The sequence below is a fragment of the Rhea pennata genome, chromosome 4 (genome assembly GCF_028389875.1).
Source record: "Rhea pennata isolate bPtePen1 chromosome 4, bPtePen1.pri, whole genome shotgun sequence".
Taxonomy (NCBI): domain Eukaryota; kingdom Metazoa; phylum Chordata; class Aves; order Rheiformes; family Rheidae; genus Rhea; species Rhea pennata.
The window spans coordinates 73,988,630-74,001,857 of NC_084666.1; the positions used below are offsets into that span (position 1 = coordinate 73,988,630).

The following is a 13,228-nucleotide window of genomic DNA, read 5'->3' on the forward strand; positions in this document are numbered from 1 at the left end:
CAATCTAAAGAATGAGCAACCTGACAGTCTGCAGAAATAAAGGTGTTGTGTTTACAACACCTTTAAGGATACAATGGCTGTGAACGTAGGGAAATACTTCTAAGAGCTTGAATCTCCTTGTTGTTGAGCCTTTTGTTATTAGGGGGCTAATGGGGCGATTTTTATCCTGCATTCAGTCCAGCCACGTAGGCATTAGTAGAGGGGAGTTTGGGAGCTATTTTGCGTGATCCCTCTTCTCTCACTTTCCATTGACAGTGCTAGAAATAAGGCTGAGGAAGCCAGGACAGAACCTGGTTGTGTATTTTTTTTCTCTATGTATGGAAGAAGACACATATGCATAAGGAAAGGAGGCTTGAGCTGCGAATGTCAGGCTGTGGCCTGGTTAGCTTCCTGATGGGTTCTTTTTATGGTATGTCTGATAACTAATTTCTGCCTATTGGCAGAAAGAATTTCACTATACGCTGCCTTTGGATTCTCTCCTCTTGCCACATCAGCATGGAAAATGATAAATGTCATTTGCTTGAATAAATGTTTTAAGTTCTCATTCTTCATGCATGTTGTCTAAACGAATCAAAATTTCTGAGGATTTTAATAGCCTGATTTAACTGACAATCTTCCGTGAATCACTAATGAAAGGTTAAATGAGGAAAGAGGGAAAACGAGGTTTTTCAGGTGCTGGCAGCTCTTGATATTAACTACAAAACACGAGCTCCAGGACCATGAACCCCCTTGGTGCTTGCGTTGTGTTCCGAGTCTGCGGGACTGGGGGAGGTGCTAGGTTACGTTCTGAGTAAAATCCTTACCAAAATAGCAATGTCATCTGTAGCTGGCTAATGGCACAGAGTACTCTTCTGTGTGCCCAGTCCAGCTTTGCTCTGGGAGCACACATGCTGTCACCTGTTGGCCCTTAATTGTCATGGATGAGAAGAAACAACCCTCCTTCTCCACCCCCCGCCTTCCCCCTGCGCACACTCTTGAATTGGTTGTTCTTTTCCCCTGGTGTCTGTCCTGCAGCCAGGTGGGTTTGGAGACCTTTTATTTACTAGTTGGGCTTGACTGTGGCTGTTCAGCTGAAACAGGACAAGCTTAGAAATGTGCCACCATGGGCTGCTCGTGGAGGTCGTCTAGCATCCGAGTGTTGGGGCTGGCAGGATACTTTCTGCAGACGTGCTCAGGGGAGACTCCCCTCCGACCGCTGCCGTTGGTAAGTGATGTGTAATTTATCCCTCAGCCCTGATGTAAGCTTTTGCCTGCTACCCATGTTGAGTCACAACCTGTTCCCCCACCGCAGTTCTCCTAGATGTATTGTGCTCAGGGAACCCATGTGCAGCAATTACGGCTCTCCATATTTTCCGTGTAATTTATTCATGCAGTTTAAAATGCGTGGTGAAAACTGCAGCTGTCAGTTAATGTTCATCTGTAATATCTTGAATATAAAAAGCTAAGCAAATGCCCTTCTCACCTTCTGTCTTTCCCCTCCCCACTGTTCCTTTTGGCTTGACAAGCAAACAAGTCGTGTGTATGATCCTTCGGTAGGTGCTGTACAGAATTAGCTAGGGAAAGGTCCTCTAGTATGTGTGGTGAGGCATGGAGCAGGAAATCCTGCTCAAATACTCCGACTGAGCACATGGGAAACAGGTCTTGGTTCGACCTGCTCCATGGAGGATGCCACAGGAGTGGACCTGTGCACCCAGCGCAGTCCCTGTCAGGACCGCGCGTAGGCCCGCGTTCTCACACCATGCTGCCCAGCAGCGAACGAGCTGCCTCGCCACCCCGCTTGGCGGGGTGACTTTGAGACAGCGGAGTCACGTCATGCTGCTTCTGATGGGGGTGGAGGTTGTAGTCTGTCTGCTCCAGCTCGACTGACAGGCTGCCTGCTTACAGCTTTTGACTAGGAGGGGGAGAAACACTGTACATCATCAATCTCATTTTCAGTCCCCCAATTTCTACTCCTTTGCTTTCACAGTTTACCAGCTGTATTATCTGTATTTTTTTCAAATATTCCAAAATAAATTAAACTTGTAGTTCCATCTTATTTTTCTTCTGTAATTATACCACTGCATCCTCAAGGTTGTGTGTCACCAAGTCCTACCTCGTGGATTATAGATTCAGTATGTACATTTAGAAAAATCGTCCTTGATAGGTATTGCAATCGTTGTGCAATAATAATGTACTTGTCGCATTAATATGTAGAGAAGCAGGGGAGATTTTGCATAGCAGCACAGTTTAAAGCCTTGAACCATACTCTTTCTAGCAGGGTTTAGTATGGCAATTCTGTTGATTAACAGAAAGAGTAAAATATCTATTAATTAATATAAAGCCTGAAAGACAGTTGTGCCCCCAACTTCTAAATGCCCCGTTGGTATGTTCTAACATGTGCTTTACATGGACTGATGAACTGGATCTGTATCTAAAAGAATGAGCTCTGAATGAGGATGTTAGTGCTGTCTTCATAGCTGGAACCCTGCTGCCCTCTAGGAATTTTTATAATGAAATATTGTTAGCAATATTGTTATACCTGCATCCCAAACTCTGGATTACTATATTAATGTTTAGTCATAATGTTATTGAAAATATTTCAGATTTCTATAGGGACTGCTGGATTATCATATCCTATTTTTACAAAACCTTCAGGAGTTCTGCGAAGCCTCTCTGTTAACTCCTGAGTTCTTTAATGCATTAGAAGGGAAAGCAGAAAATTACTTGTAACTTAAACTGAAACTTAAATTAGTTTTATTTGCGCTTGCCCTTACCTGTCAGCAGAAGAGAGGTTGCAGCATTGAATGATTTTCAGATTCCAGGATGACTTTTAGATTTCCTGTAGGGGAAAGAGAGTATACAGTGAATGTTAATGGAAAAGTAATTCCTATTATTGAAAAGGTTTTCTACCTAAAGACCCTTTAGCAGGTTATTTTAGCAGATGGTGGGCATACCTGCCCCATACAATATAGTGAGAAGTAGATTCAAAGCAACTCCCAAGCCACAAGGTAAGTTTTATCATGATCTGATGCTTTCTTACTCTGAAAATAAGGCTTAATATTTATAACCCAGTATCATTTCTTAAAATCTCCCATCATAGGAAAGAATAAGTGGTATGGCAAAACTGTGTGAGATCTGGTCCTTGTTATGAAAATACTGCCTTAACTGTCTGTGGTTGATGAAGGTGGTTTGATGAGTTTGGATTAGTCAAGAGAGAAATGTGACACAGATGTCGAACGCTGGACAGCTGAACATTCTGAAAGGTCCTCTTGAAGAGACGAACAAATTAACGAATGCTTGTACAGACACAGTTACTATTCAACAGCCCGCTGTTTCTTCAGTTGCATACTATGCTGACAGTCCAAACCCTGGGATGAACAGCTAAGACATGGTCTCTAGTGTGTGATGAGGATGGCTATAAATCTAATGGGTATAGTCTCTTCGGCACAAATTGTGCAAGTTCAGAGGGTTTAGTCATTGCTGTGTGATCGTTTCAGCTCCACTGTCTTTCACCTGCTGCAGTCTGCAGAGCCCAGCCAGTCCCGCAGAGAGGCAGGTTACCGCAGAGCTTCAGTCGCTGGGCACGAGTAGTCAGTAGTGAGACTGCATGATGCTTGCCTCAAAAATCCAAGGCTCTCGTGAGAGTCTGATTGTTTCTGAGTAGTTTCAGGTTAGATATGCACCTGGTTACTTTCAGAAACGTTTTGACTAATATTTAGCATGTGAGAGAACCCCCCCCCCCTCCAAACACAGACACCTTGACATGTGGCATTTAAAAACACATAGTACCAAAGATATAAATACGCCAGATTGATAATACAGAAGTTGCAGAGTCTTGCTGTTAGCAAGGCAGGTTGTGTTAGCACTTCTGGACTTTTCAGGGTGGTAGGAGAGAGCTGAAGGACCAGAAGTTTGAGCTTGCATGGCAAGTAAAGCTGGAAGATGTGCCAGGTGTCTGGTTTCCAGCCCAAGCTTTCCAAGACTCTTGCAGTGAAGTACACACGATTACACGCAGGGGTTCATAGGAGTTAAAAGTTTTCTGGAGCAAGTCCTGACGCAGTGTATCCATGCCTCATAACCGCAAGAACTATGCGTGGTATCACTTGGGACAGCTGGCTTCGTTTTCACAGAGCCGTTCAGGAACGTGTCGGCTTTGCGGGGACGAGAAAGGAGGCTCTGCCAGCTGCTGTGGCGAAAGGGCATGGCAGAAATTGTCCTGTGCCGTCTTAACAGCGTCACAGTGTTCAGTGGGCTATCGCTGTTCTTTAGTTTCTCTGATAAAGTTTGTTTGAAGGCATAATTAGGTAGTAATCTTTTCTGAAGACCGTGTGAGGAAGACTGGAACCTTTTTTTTTTTTTTTTTTTTTTTAATAAATTGGAAATATTTTTGGACTAATGTTTTTGACTTCAGTGTATTTAGTGGGACATTCTTTCACAAGACACGGTTGCTGTTGGTGTCAACAAAAGTTTGAGAAAGAAGCAGATGAAAGTGCTACAGAATCTTGCTAGGTTAGTTTTAAAACTGTATTAGTTATGAAATTAACTTGCAAATGTCTGCTTCTGATTGGTTTGGGCCAGTTTAACCCTATTGCTCTCTATTGAAAAATTCCTGCTTTGCACTTAGAATTGGGATTAGAATTGGCTGGTGGTTTTTAGTGTAGCATTGTAAGACATCTGTCATGCAATACGGAGAAAGTGTTGATCTAGAAGCGTATGTTCCTATTTACGTACTATAATCAAGGAAACAGTGATGTCTGAGGCGAAATGTGGCGCTAAAGTCAAGTTTGATGGAAGCTAATAAAAACCTTTGGAGTGAAATTACAGATTCATTTACTTCAGACTGATTTTCACAAGGGAAAATATTATCTCTTGTCAGGAGTTGGCAAAACAAATAATAAAGATATTCTCACTGCTGCTAATGGCTGTCCCCGAAAGCTGTTAATCGGGCATCTTGCTTCTGTCAGCTGATGCTTCCTTGAAAGTGGTGGGGAGGGTTTTTACATGGAGGCAATTTGTTTGCTGAGGAGCAGAGGAAACCCAGCAGTCACTGTGAGCAGCCTGGGCAAGTAATGTGCAAGTCTTGGGTCAAGACAGAGTTATGTGGGTAACTTCTGGAGGCCGAGTGCAATGCGGGCAGTGGATTGCAGGATAACTGCAGCCACTGATCTTCTCATCTTTCCTTCGTAGTGATAAGGTCTGTGCCCCACAGGTTATGGGTATCCTGTATATATATATGTAGTCCTTGGGGATTTCCTTTCTTCTCTCTCTCCCCCTGTTGCAGTGCAGCATCACTGCAGTCTCTCATTCCTGGGGGATATGGGTACGCATGGGTAAGTTTGGGTGCATGTCTGCTGAAACTGCAGTTCTCTCTCGGGCTTTGTGCATCTCGCTTTTATTTTAAACATTTTCTGATAACAAAGTACTCCCAGCACGTGACATTTCACACAGCTCAGCGATTCTCTACCAGTGCCTAGGTCTCCTGGAAAGCTCTGTGCCCAGCATTTTGTTTTTTACGGACTGCGTGTGTTAGTACCACGAAGCCTCCTTGGGCTGCCCTTCTGTTGTGTCTGAGGCTTGTGGATGGTGCTCCCACATCTCATGCATGAGAAGTGAATGAAAAAGCTCAGGTGCCTGCTTCCTGCACGTTCCTGTTACGTGTTTTAGTCCCACAACTCTTCAGTTGTGCTTTATTTTTGTTGTTGTTGTTGTTCTTTTTTTTAAGGAGTGGGTAGCAAAGATTATCTTTTTTTTGTTTTGGTAGAAGCAAAGAGACAAATCTCCATCCATTGCAGCTGTGAAGGTACAGCCTGCTGCAGTTGTGTGTCCTTCAGAAAGCAATAGGGTCTAAATGTTACCTTTTACTCCCTGTGCAAAGAGTCAAATGCTTATTTCTTTGTAGCTGATACATGAGGCTTCTGTTCTCATATATGAAGTTAATCCTACTCCTGATAACTTGCATTCCCCTTCTGTTCTTTGAATGGCTGGTTGGCTGCTTCTCCCCCTCCGGGCAAGAGATAGGAAGTATAAACAGCACAGTAGCGCGACGGCTGTTGATTCAGTCGCATCAGCCTTCCTGTTGAAACTGGATCCTGAAGCTCAAAATGGGAATGAGGTTCCCAGTGAGTAACTGAGCTTGAAATCCTTCCATTTTAAACAACAAACATTTACTGGGCTCAGGGAGACATTGAGAACTGTTGAGACTTTCTTGAGGGATTTGCAAAGATCCTTATACATTCATTTCTCCAGTGGAGGGGAGAAACTCATTATCTGGATTTCTGTTGTTTGTTTGGGGGTTTTTGTTGTTTGTATTTTTTTCTGTTTTTTGTGAACAACATGGTTAATTTCTTTCTTTTAATTTCAAGTAGAGATTATATGTGTACTGAGTGTTAACTGTATTTTCAGCAGAGGATTTAAGGTAAGAATAGTTCCATGACTGCATGTGAAACAAAATCTATTCAGAGGCAGCTTTTTCATGTTAATAAAAAAATCGTATGGACCTCTAAGCCCAGTATGTCAGTAAATATCTGTTCCTGTGATTAGCCAGTGGAAAGTCTGTGTTAAGCCAATAGGGCTAAACTCTGCTTGTCTCTATGCCTGTAACCTCACAAACCGCTGATGGAGCTCTGATTTTACCTTCCTTTGATCAGGAACTGAAGTAGCTCCTTATTTCATAAGTCATTGCAAATACTAAGAGAGTCATGGAGACCTTTTAATTAAGTATTTCTGATTTTATCTTTGACCTTTTACAGATTTCATGATAGAAAAGCCTGTCAGGGCTGTGTACCAGAGTACATAAAGGTCTCATCATTCGCCTGTACTGCAGATCCATGTGGCAGCTTCCTTGTTCTTTGAGTATGCTGAACTTCTGGGGATGCCACTGGGGGAAATGGTATCCCAGATGCAGGCAGTGATGTGTTCTGCGTGCGCAGTGTAGAAAGGAGAGCATATCTCTTTGGTAACCGTACCCAAGTGTCATCATCTAGTATACAGGATGTGATATGTTTGCTATTCATTAGTTACTGTTTCCAAATGTTTTATCATCTGAAATTTTAATAGTCTAATTTTCTGTGTTTTGATAAAAGCCTCTTATAAATTTTCCAGCGTAGCATAGCTTCCAGGTTCTAGCCTTCACTAATGAACAAATAAATTACTGCCTCCCAAAACTTGGCTCAGACACTTAGCAATTTCTCCTGTATCCCTGCCAAAAGTGGCTTTCTGATTGCTGGTGTGCTTTATGGAGTCAGTGATCAGTATCAGCAATTCCTTTACCTTAAATTATTAGTTTAGGGATTGAATGTAGAGCAGCTGCACTGAGGTACAGAAAACATGTTTGTCTAATTTATTTACTTGTTTATAAAAAAAATGTTTCCGTTCTTGCCTAGGTTAGAAAATGTGAGGCTGTCTTTCAGGATGCGAGCCAGAATGCATTTTTTTCTTGCCTTCCTGAATGCAGCCCAGGGGCAATTCCAGTGTGGTCACTAGTTGTCCTCAAGTAAATTTGTATTTTTAGAATGGTTGGCTGCTGCAAATCCCATGATTTCCCTAGACTTGTTCCTCTTCACACTAAGATTTTTGGGTTCAGAGGAAGTTTTTCTAATACAGCTGATATTGCAAGCACTGATTTAACCAACACAGATAGTATTTTGTTTCTCTTAAAAAAAGTAATAATAATAATAAAAGAAAAGGCAGAATGCCCAACAGCAGTGTTTGGATTACAGCTGCATTTTATTTTCCAGACCCTCTTTTTATCTCCAAAATAAATTAAGTTCACTCTGAATTGGAACTGCTTTACCTCTCCATGTTACCACAAAGAAACTAGGTTTGCTCTGAATAGCTTATGGGGCAAATGGCATGAACTTTATCATTGCTTTTCTAATCTTGAGTAGTGGATAGGATTAGCTGTTTAATCCATGTTTATTTTCTCTCTAATGAAGTTGCATATTGCTAGTCCAGCAATGAAATCCCTCTTCACCTTCCAGTGAGATGCCTGCTTCTCCATGCACACACTAGAAAACCTCTGTTCTTATTCGCGTGAATGAAGGTGTGGAGAGTGAAGCCTCTGTTTTTCTGTCCTGAGGATTATCTTCAGGCATTCCAGCCTTTGGTCTTGTCCAAGGAATGATAGTGTTCTTGAGGTTAAAAATACCTTTAAAAATAATTTAAATATGAGGACATTGTATTCTGAGCCTAGCATGGAAAGTGATGTAATCACTAGTAAGAGCTTGGCATCCTGGCAGCTGAGTGTGTATCGTGGCTGAGTCTGAGGAGCTTGTTACCTCCTTTCCTGTTGTAACAGTTATGATTTATTCTTGAGCGAGTTTGTTGTGCACAGGCAAGATTTTCCTGAGAGTAGTGAAGGTACTTCTGTCTTGCTAATCAGATACCCATGCTGGGAATGAGATAAGGTGTAATTTTGCTTTGACTGCTTCCAAGGTCAGAGGTACTGTTTGCAAGGGGTTGAGCAGATGCGGTTGGCTGCTGATAGGCTTGTCTGTTGTCTCCTTATTCCCGTGCCTCCCTCACCTCTTGCAGGGAGGGGAGGCAGACGGAGGCAAACTGGGAAGAAATTAGAGTTTTGCAAGAAACCACAGGTGAATTCTGTGGATGTCAGAGCAAAAAGTTACACAACCTATAGATTTTAGTAAGCTTGCTTATGACCTCAGTTCTTCCACAAGCATCGTTCAGTGTTAGCACGTTTTGAGCTGTATTCAATTCATGTACTTCAGGTTAGTTCGCTGTTCCCAGCTGTGAAATAGTCATGTTCTCCGTGAGAACCACGTAACTAGGCTTGACAAGGGCAAAGGTTACGGTGAGCTGACTTGAAGGTATATTCAAGGCTCCTGGTGGTATCGTGGAGTTTTGGTAAACCATGTTCTGATGGCGGTGGGAAGTGGTAGGAGGAGTCTGCCTATGCAAGAGAGAAAATGAAGGTAGTGACCCATGGCTACAGCTCCGTGCAAGTGACACCAGGGAGTCCCTTCCCTTGGGGAAGGTAACAGATATCTCTGGTCTCTGAAGTGACACAGACAGCAGTAAAGGTTCTCTTAGTTAATAACAGCACTATTAACCAAAGGAATATATTAGTAGAGGTAGGTGAGCTCAGCTAGCCTGGCTGTAAATACAGGTCTCTTCAGAGATGTTGTTTTACAACAACCTCCTTTCCAAAGCCTATGGAGATCCCACCTGCATGAGAGAGCTAAGAATGACCATCTGCTGAGGGCGCTAGCCTCACAGCACATCCTTCTGAAAGTGGTCTCTGAAGGAAGTCTGACAGTCACCAGTCTCTAGCATAACAGGCATGGTAGACAGCTGTGGTTTTTCCATGTCGTGCTTAACTCCTAATAGAGAGACTTGAGTGTTTCCATTGCCATCTCTTTGAGAAGATGAGCACGTTGTCTGGGAGGCCCTGTTTTGTTTGGTAGTGTCCCAGAGAAATTTAGTTAGTTTTGCAAACAAACTCTATTCATAGGTCTTATGAGGCAGCTTGAAGGAATTACTAGAAGAAAATAAACTGGCGTGTTGTCAAACATGCCAGTGTTGCAGCTGTTTCTTACCAGAAGATAAGGAAACAGAATACTTCATGCAGTTCACCTACAAGCCTGGCGTTTGAGTGACCACCTTTGGGCCTGTGGTTAATGTAAAATGGTTTAGGAGTTGTTGGTGGGGTAGTGAAGCAGTGGGAGCTCTGGACAAAGGGATGGGAGCGATGCTGTTTGTACCAGATGGGGAGAGAGGGAGAGGCTGGAACAGCGTGTCTTAGATGATTGTTAAATCCACTCTTTTCTTTCCATCTGCACCTTGTTAGAGGAAAGTTAACTGTTTTCTATTGCACAATTTGCCAAATTCATCCAACAGCTCATTACTTCAGGCTTACTGTAATGAGCTCTGCATGGCACTACATCTTAACATCATTCATAAGCTGAAACCAAGGCAAGAAACTATCATTTGCTTACTAAATGGAGTTTGATGAGGCTGACTCAACTTTAGTATTTTGAGATACAAGCTGATGTTTGAATTGTAGCATTATACCTTTCACAGTCAGGGCAGCGTTTACCTGATAAACAGATTCTCTCCTTGTGCCACTCTGTTTTATGGAGCTGTGTTGGAGGACCGTTGTGCTGGTGAGGAAGGGATTGCTGGCAGGAGATGCTCTTCTGTAGGTGCACTATAGTGCATCACACCTGATGCAGTACAACTCAGCTGTGTGACTCTGAAGGTCCTTCTACAAAACACAGTTTTTAATTTTCTGATGAAGGATGTGTGAAGCTATTCCACATCTTGCTGGAGTTGGGTTTGAATGTGCTTGTTTTAGCCTGGGAATAGTAGTACAAAGTAGCGTAAGTAGAAAGGAGCTCACTGTGCAATGGCACTGTTGAAGTAGTACAAATGTGAGGTGGTCACCCCTCTACAATTCTGTACAGCTAAAGCTATCTTTTTATTCTTTACTTTTGTCATTAAACCATGCAGCTGCTTCCCGAGCTTCCTTTGCATTCAATTTGTCCCCTGGCAAAGAGGATGAGAAGCAAAATGGAAGTACTGAATGTTGTAGATGATTGGTTTTACGAGGTCCCTGTGTTAGAGCAGGTGATGGGCAAAGCCCCTTGTTTGGTGTTTGCTGGCTGCTCAGATCAACTTGTATGTATATGCAGAGTGTTTATCCAGAGGCGCCTTTAGGGGCAGGTTTGCTGGTGGGGGGGGATCCCCAGTGCTTTGGATCTCTGGAGTCTGAATAGGAAGAGCCCAGGCACCATTGCCATCTGCTTCTCTTGGCTCCCTGGAGATAGATATACCCTTGTCCAGTAATTCCTCCTCAGAGCTGAAACTTGCAATGTGTTATTCCTATTCCTATATCCTCCATTCCGGAGATCCCATTTAGCCCAAACGCAGCCTTTTGTAGGCTCTATTCAGAGACGATGGCTTTCCAATATATGAGTTACTACATCTGAGTAGTCAGACATCTGAGGTCAGGAGAATTAAACACGCACAAAAAGGTGGCTAGACCTTGTGTGGAGTTGCTAAGTACACAATTGTGTTTGCTTACAGATAAAGCACGAGGGATTAGAAATCATCTGAAATTAGAAGCATTCCTAAATGTGTTGGGTTTTGTTTGGTTTGTCCTTCACTTGCAAATTCTCTGAGTGTTTAGGAACACATGAGTGTTTAGGAAGGCAGGTGGGCAGGTCGGGCAGACTGTGCCTTCTCTGCCTTCAGCCGAGGTGAGCGTTTATTGTAGCTGGATGAGAGTATGTTTCCTTCGGAAGCTACTTTCTCTCTTGCCTGGAAGTTGTTTTGAAATCTTCCTTTGTCGTTCATCTTTGACATATTGCTGTAGCTTTTTCTTCCTTCAAATTTTCCCTTGTTTCTGCTTCACAAGGGCATGCAGTATTTTCTTCTGGCTCAAGCAAATATGTAGTCCAAGGAAGATCCCAATGAAGTAGTAGTGAGTCATGTAATGAATAATTACTCGTGACTATTCCTGGTCTGATGTGGATGAATCCTGTCTGCCTCAAGTGGAAAAAAATGGAGACATTGGTGAGAAAGCAGTTTTTACAGTAACTATTCATATTCACAGCTGAATTCTGCAAAGTGCACCAGCTGATTCTGCAGATTGTCTCTGTAAATAGAGTGGATCTTCTCCTGGTGGGTAAAACAGAACTGGACGATGGATAAAAGAAAAATAGGAATGAAGGAACAAGGTGATGTGGTTTGGGAGACTGAAGCACACAGGAAAAGTAGGAAGAAAGTGGAGTTCAGCGGGAGGTGAAATGAGAGTTTGAGGAAGTTAATCTGCTACTAGGTTAACACCAGTTGGTAATCCTTAGCAGTTTTCCTACATCCTTATCAATGCGTGTTAATTGGTCAGTCTTTTCTAAACATAGATTTTCAAATTGTACTATAGGAAATTTGTTGATAGTTCCTGAATATATTGTTTTTCACCCTACCATGACGTAAAACATGTTTGAGCAGCTGTGCTTATTTTCTTACCATCTAGCATTCCTCAGCAGAGTTTAAGATTTTCTTTGCACTGTGAACTGAGTCAGCTCTTCGGTTGCAGCAGAGGATTACAAACAAGGCCAGAGATTTGTGCTAGGCAGTAACTAGGCTGAGTCCCCCACACTGTGCCAAGGTAGAGACAACATGGTTCTGAAGGAAAGCCCTGAGCTTACCTGAACTGCGTGCTGAGATGCCATATAGCTAAGTAGTTCCATATCAGCAAAGCAACCTTCTCATGGCAGGTTACTTGAAGCCTTCCAAGGGAAAAAAAAAAAAAAAAAGAGAGAGAATGTGCCTTTTCCTAGCAGGTTGTTCAGTTTCAAAGAAATAGCTATGGAGTGTTGTACCTAGAAATCTCCTGTAAACATTACAGTACCTTCTCCTTTGTTAGCTCTCTGAGTTTAATTTTTCACAAGGACTTAGACTTCAAGAACATTAAGCAGGAAAAGAGCTCTCCTTTTTTTTAGGATTTTTTTTTTTCCTTTTAGAAGCCTCAAATATTGCTACAGTAGCTGCCTGGATGGGTCTATTATGGTTTTACCCCACAAACAAGGCCTCATTTCTCTCCACTCATTTGTGTGATGCAGCATGGAGAACTTAGTGGAGCTGCAATTAATTTACATTGGTCTGCGTGAATACATTGGTGTGTCTGAGTAAGGAATCTCCTTGTCATGTTTGTTTGCTGTGGCTCTGTGTCACTGTTCACATCATTTGTAGGTTCGTTTGCCAAGCTGTGACAGGAATACAGCCTTCTTCCAACAGCAGTTTTGATCAAAGTTTGCTATATTAAGTATTTGATCATTACAAACAACAGTTGTCTGATATACAAGACCTCAGATGTTAGGAAAATTTAAAACTTAATCAAGGTGCTAAGTCAGCTTTGGTGTTATCTGTTAGATCTGTCAGAACTTAATGGATTTCCAAGGAACTTTCGAAGAGATTCATTTTGTTCTGTGTAAATATGCAACTTCTGTTTTGTCACTCTACATTGGAGTGGAGCTGTTGGACCTTATATCTGACTCCGTCTGAGAAACAGTTCCTGGAAGAATTAACCTTTCAGTGGCCTGTGATGCCAGCTCAGCTTCTGTGGTTACAAATCTCTCCCAGCTCTAGTATGGTGCGTATTTCAGTGCTGTCATGGAAGTTGTGCTACAGTGTTGAGAGAAGAAACCTATGAGTTCGTTACTTGGCTAAGCAAAATCTGCTTTCAGGGAGGAAAGTTATTAAAACTGCAGAGATCTTATTAGCAATCCTG

The 13,228-nt window shown here is 42.5% G+C and overlaps 1 protein-coding gene across 4 annotated transcripts in view; it reads left to right on the forward strand.

Annotated features, from left to right (window-relative positions):
* ARHGAP24 (Rho GTPase activating protein 24) overlaps window positions 1–13,228 on the forward strand; it is a 242,091-nt gene that overhangs the window by 164,908 nt on the left and 63,955 nt on the right. Inside the window, exon 1 of one of the 4 annotated variants that reach the window (XM_062574319.1) lies at window positions 6,044–6,098. The exons of the other annotated variants lie outside the window; for them this stretch is intronic. The gene's annotated coding sequence lies outside the window, so the exon portion shown is untranslated. Of the gene's footprint in view, window positions 1–6,043; window positions 6,099–13,228 lie in introns of those variants that run through there. 4 annotated transcript variants of the gene reach the window in all.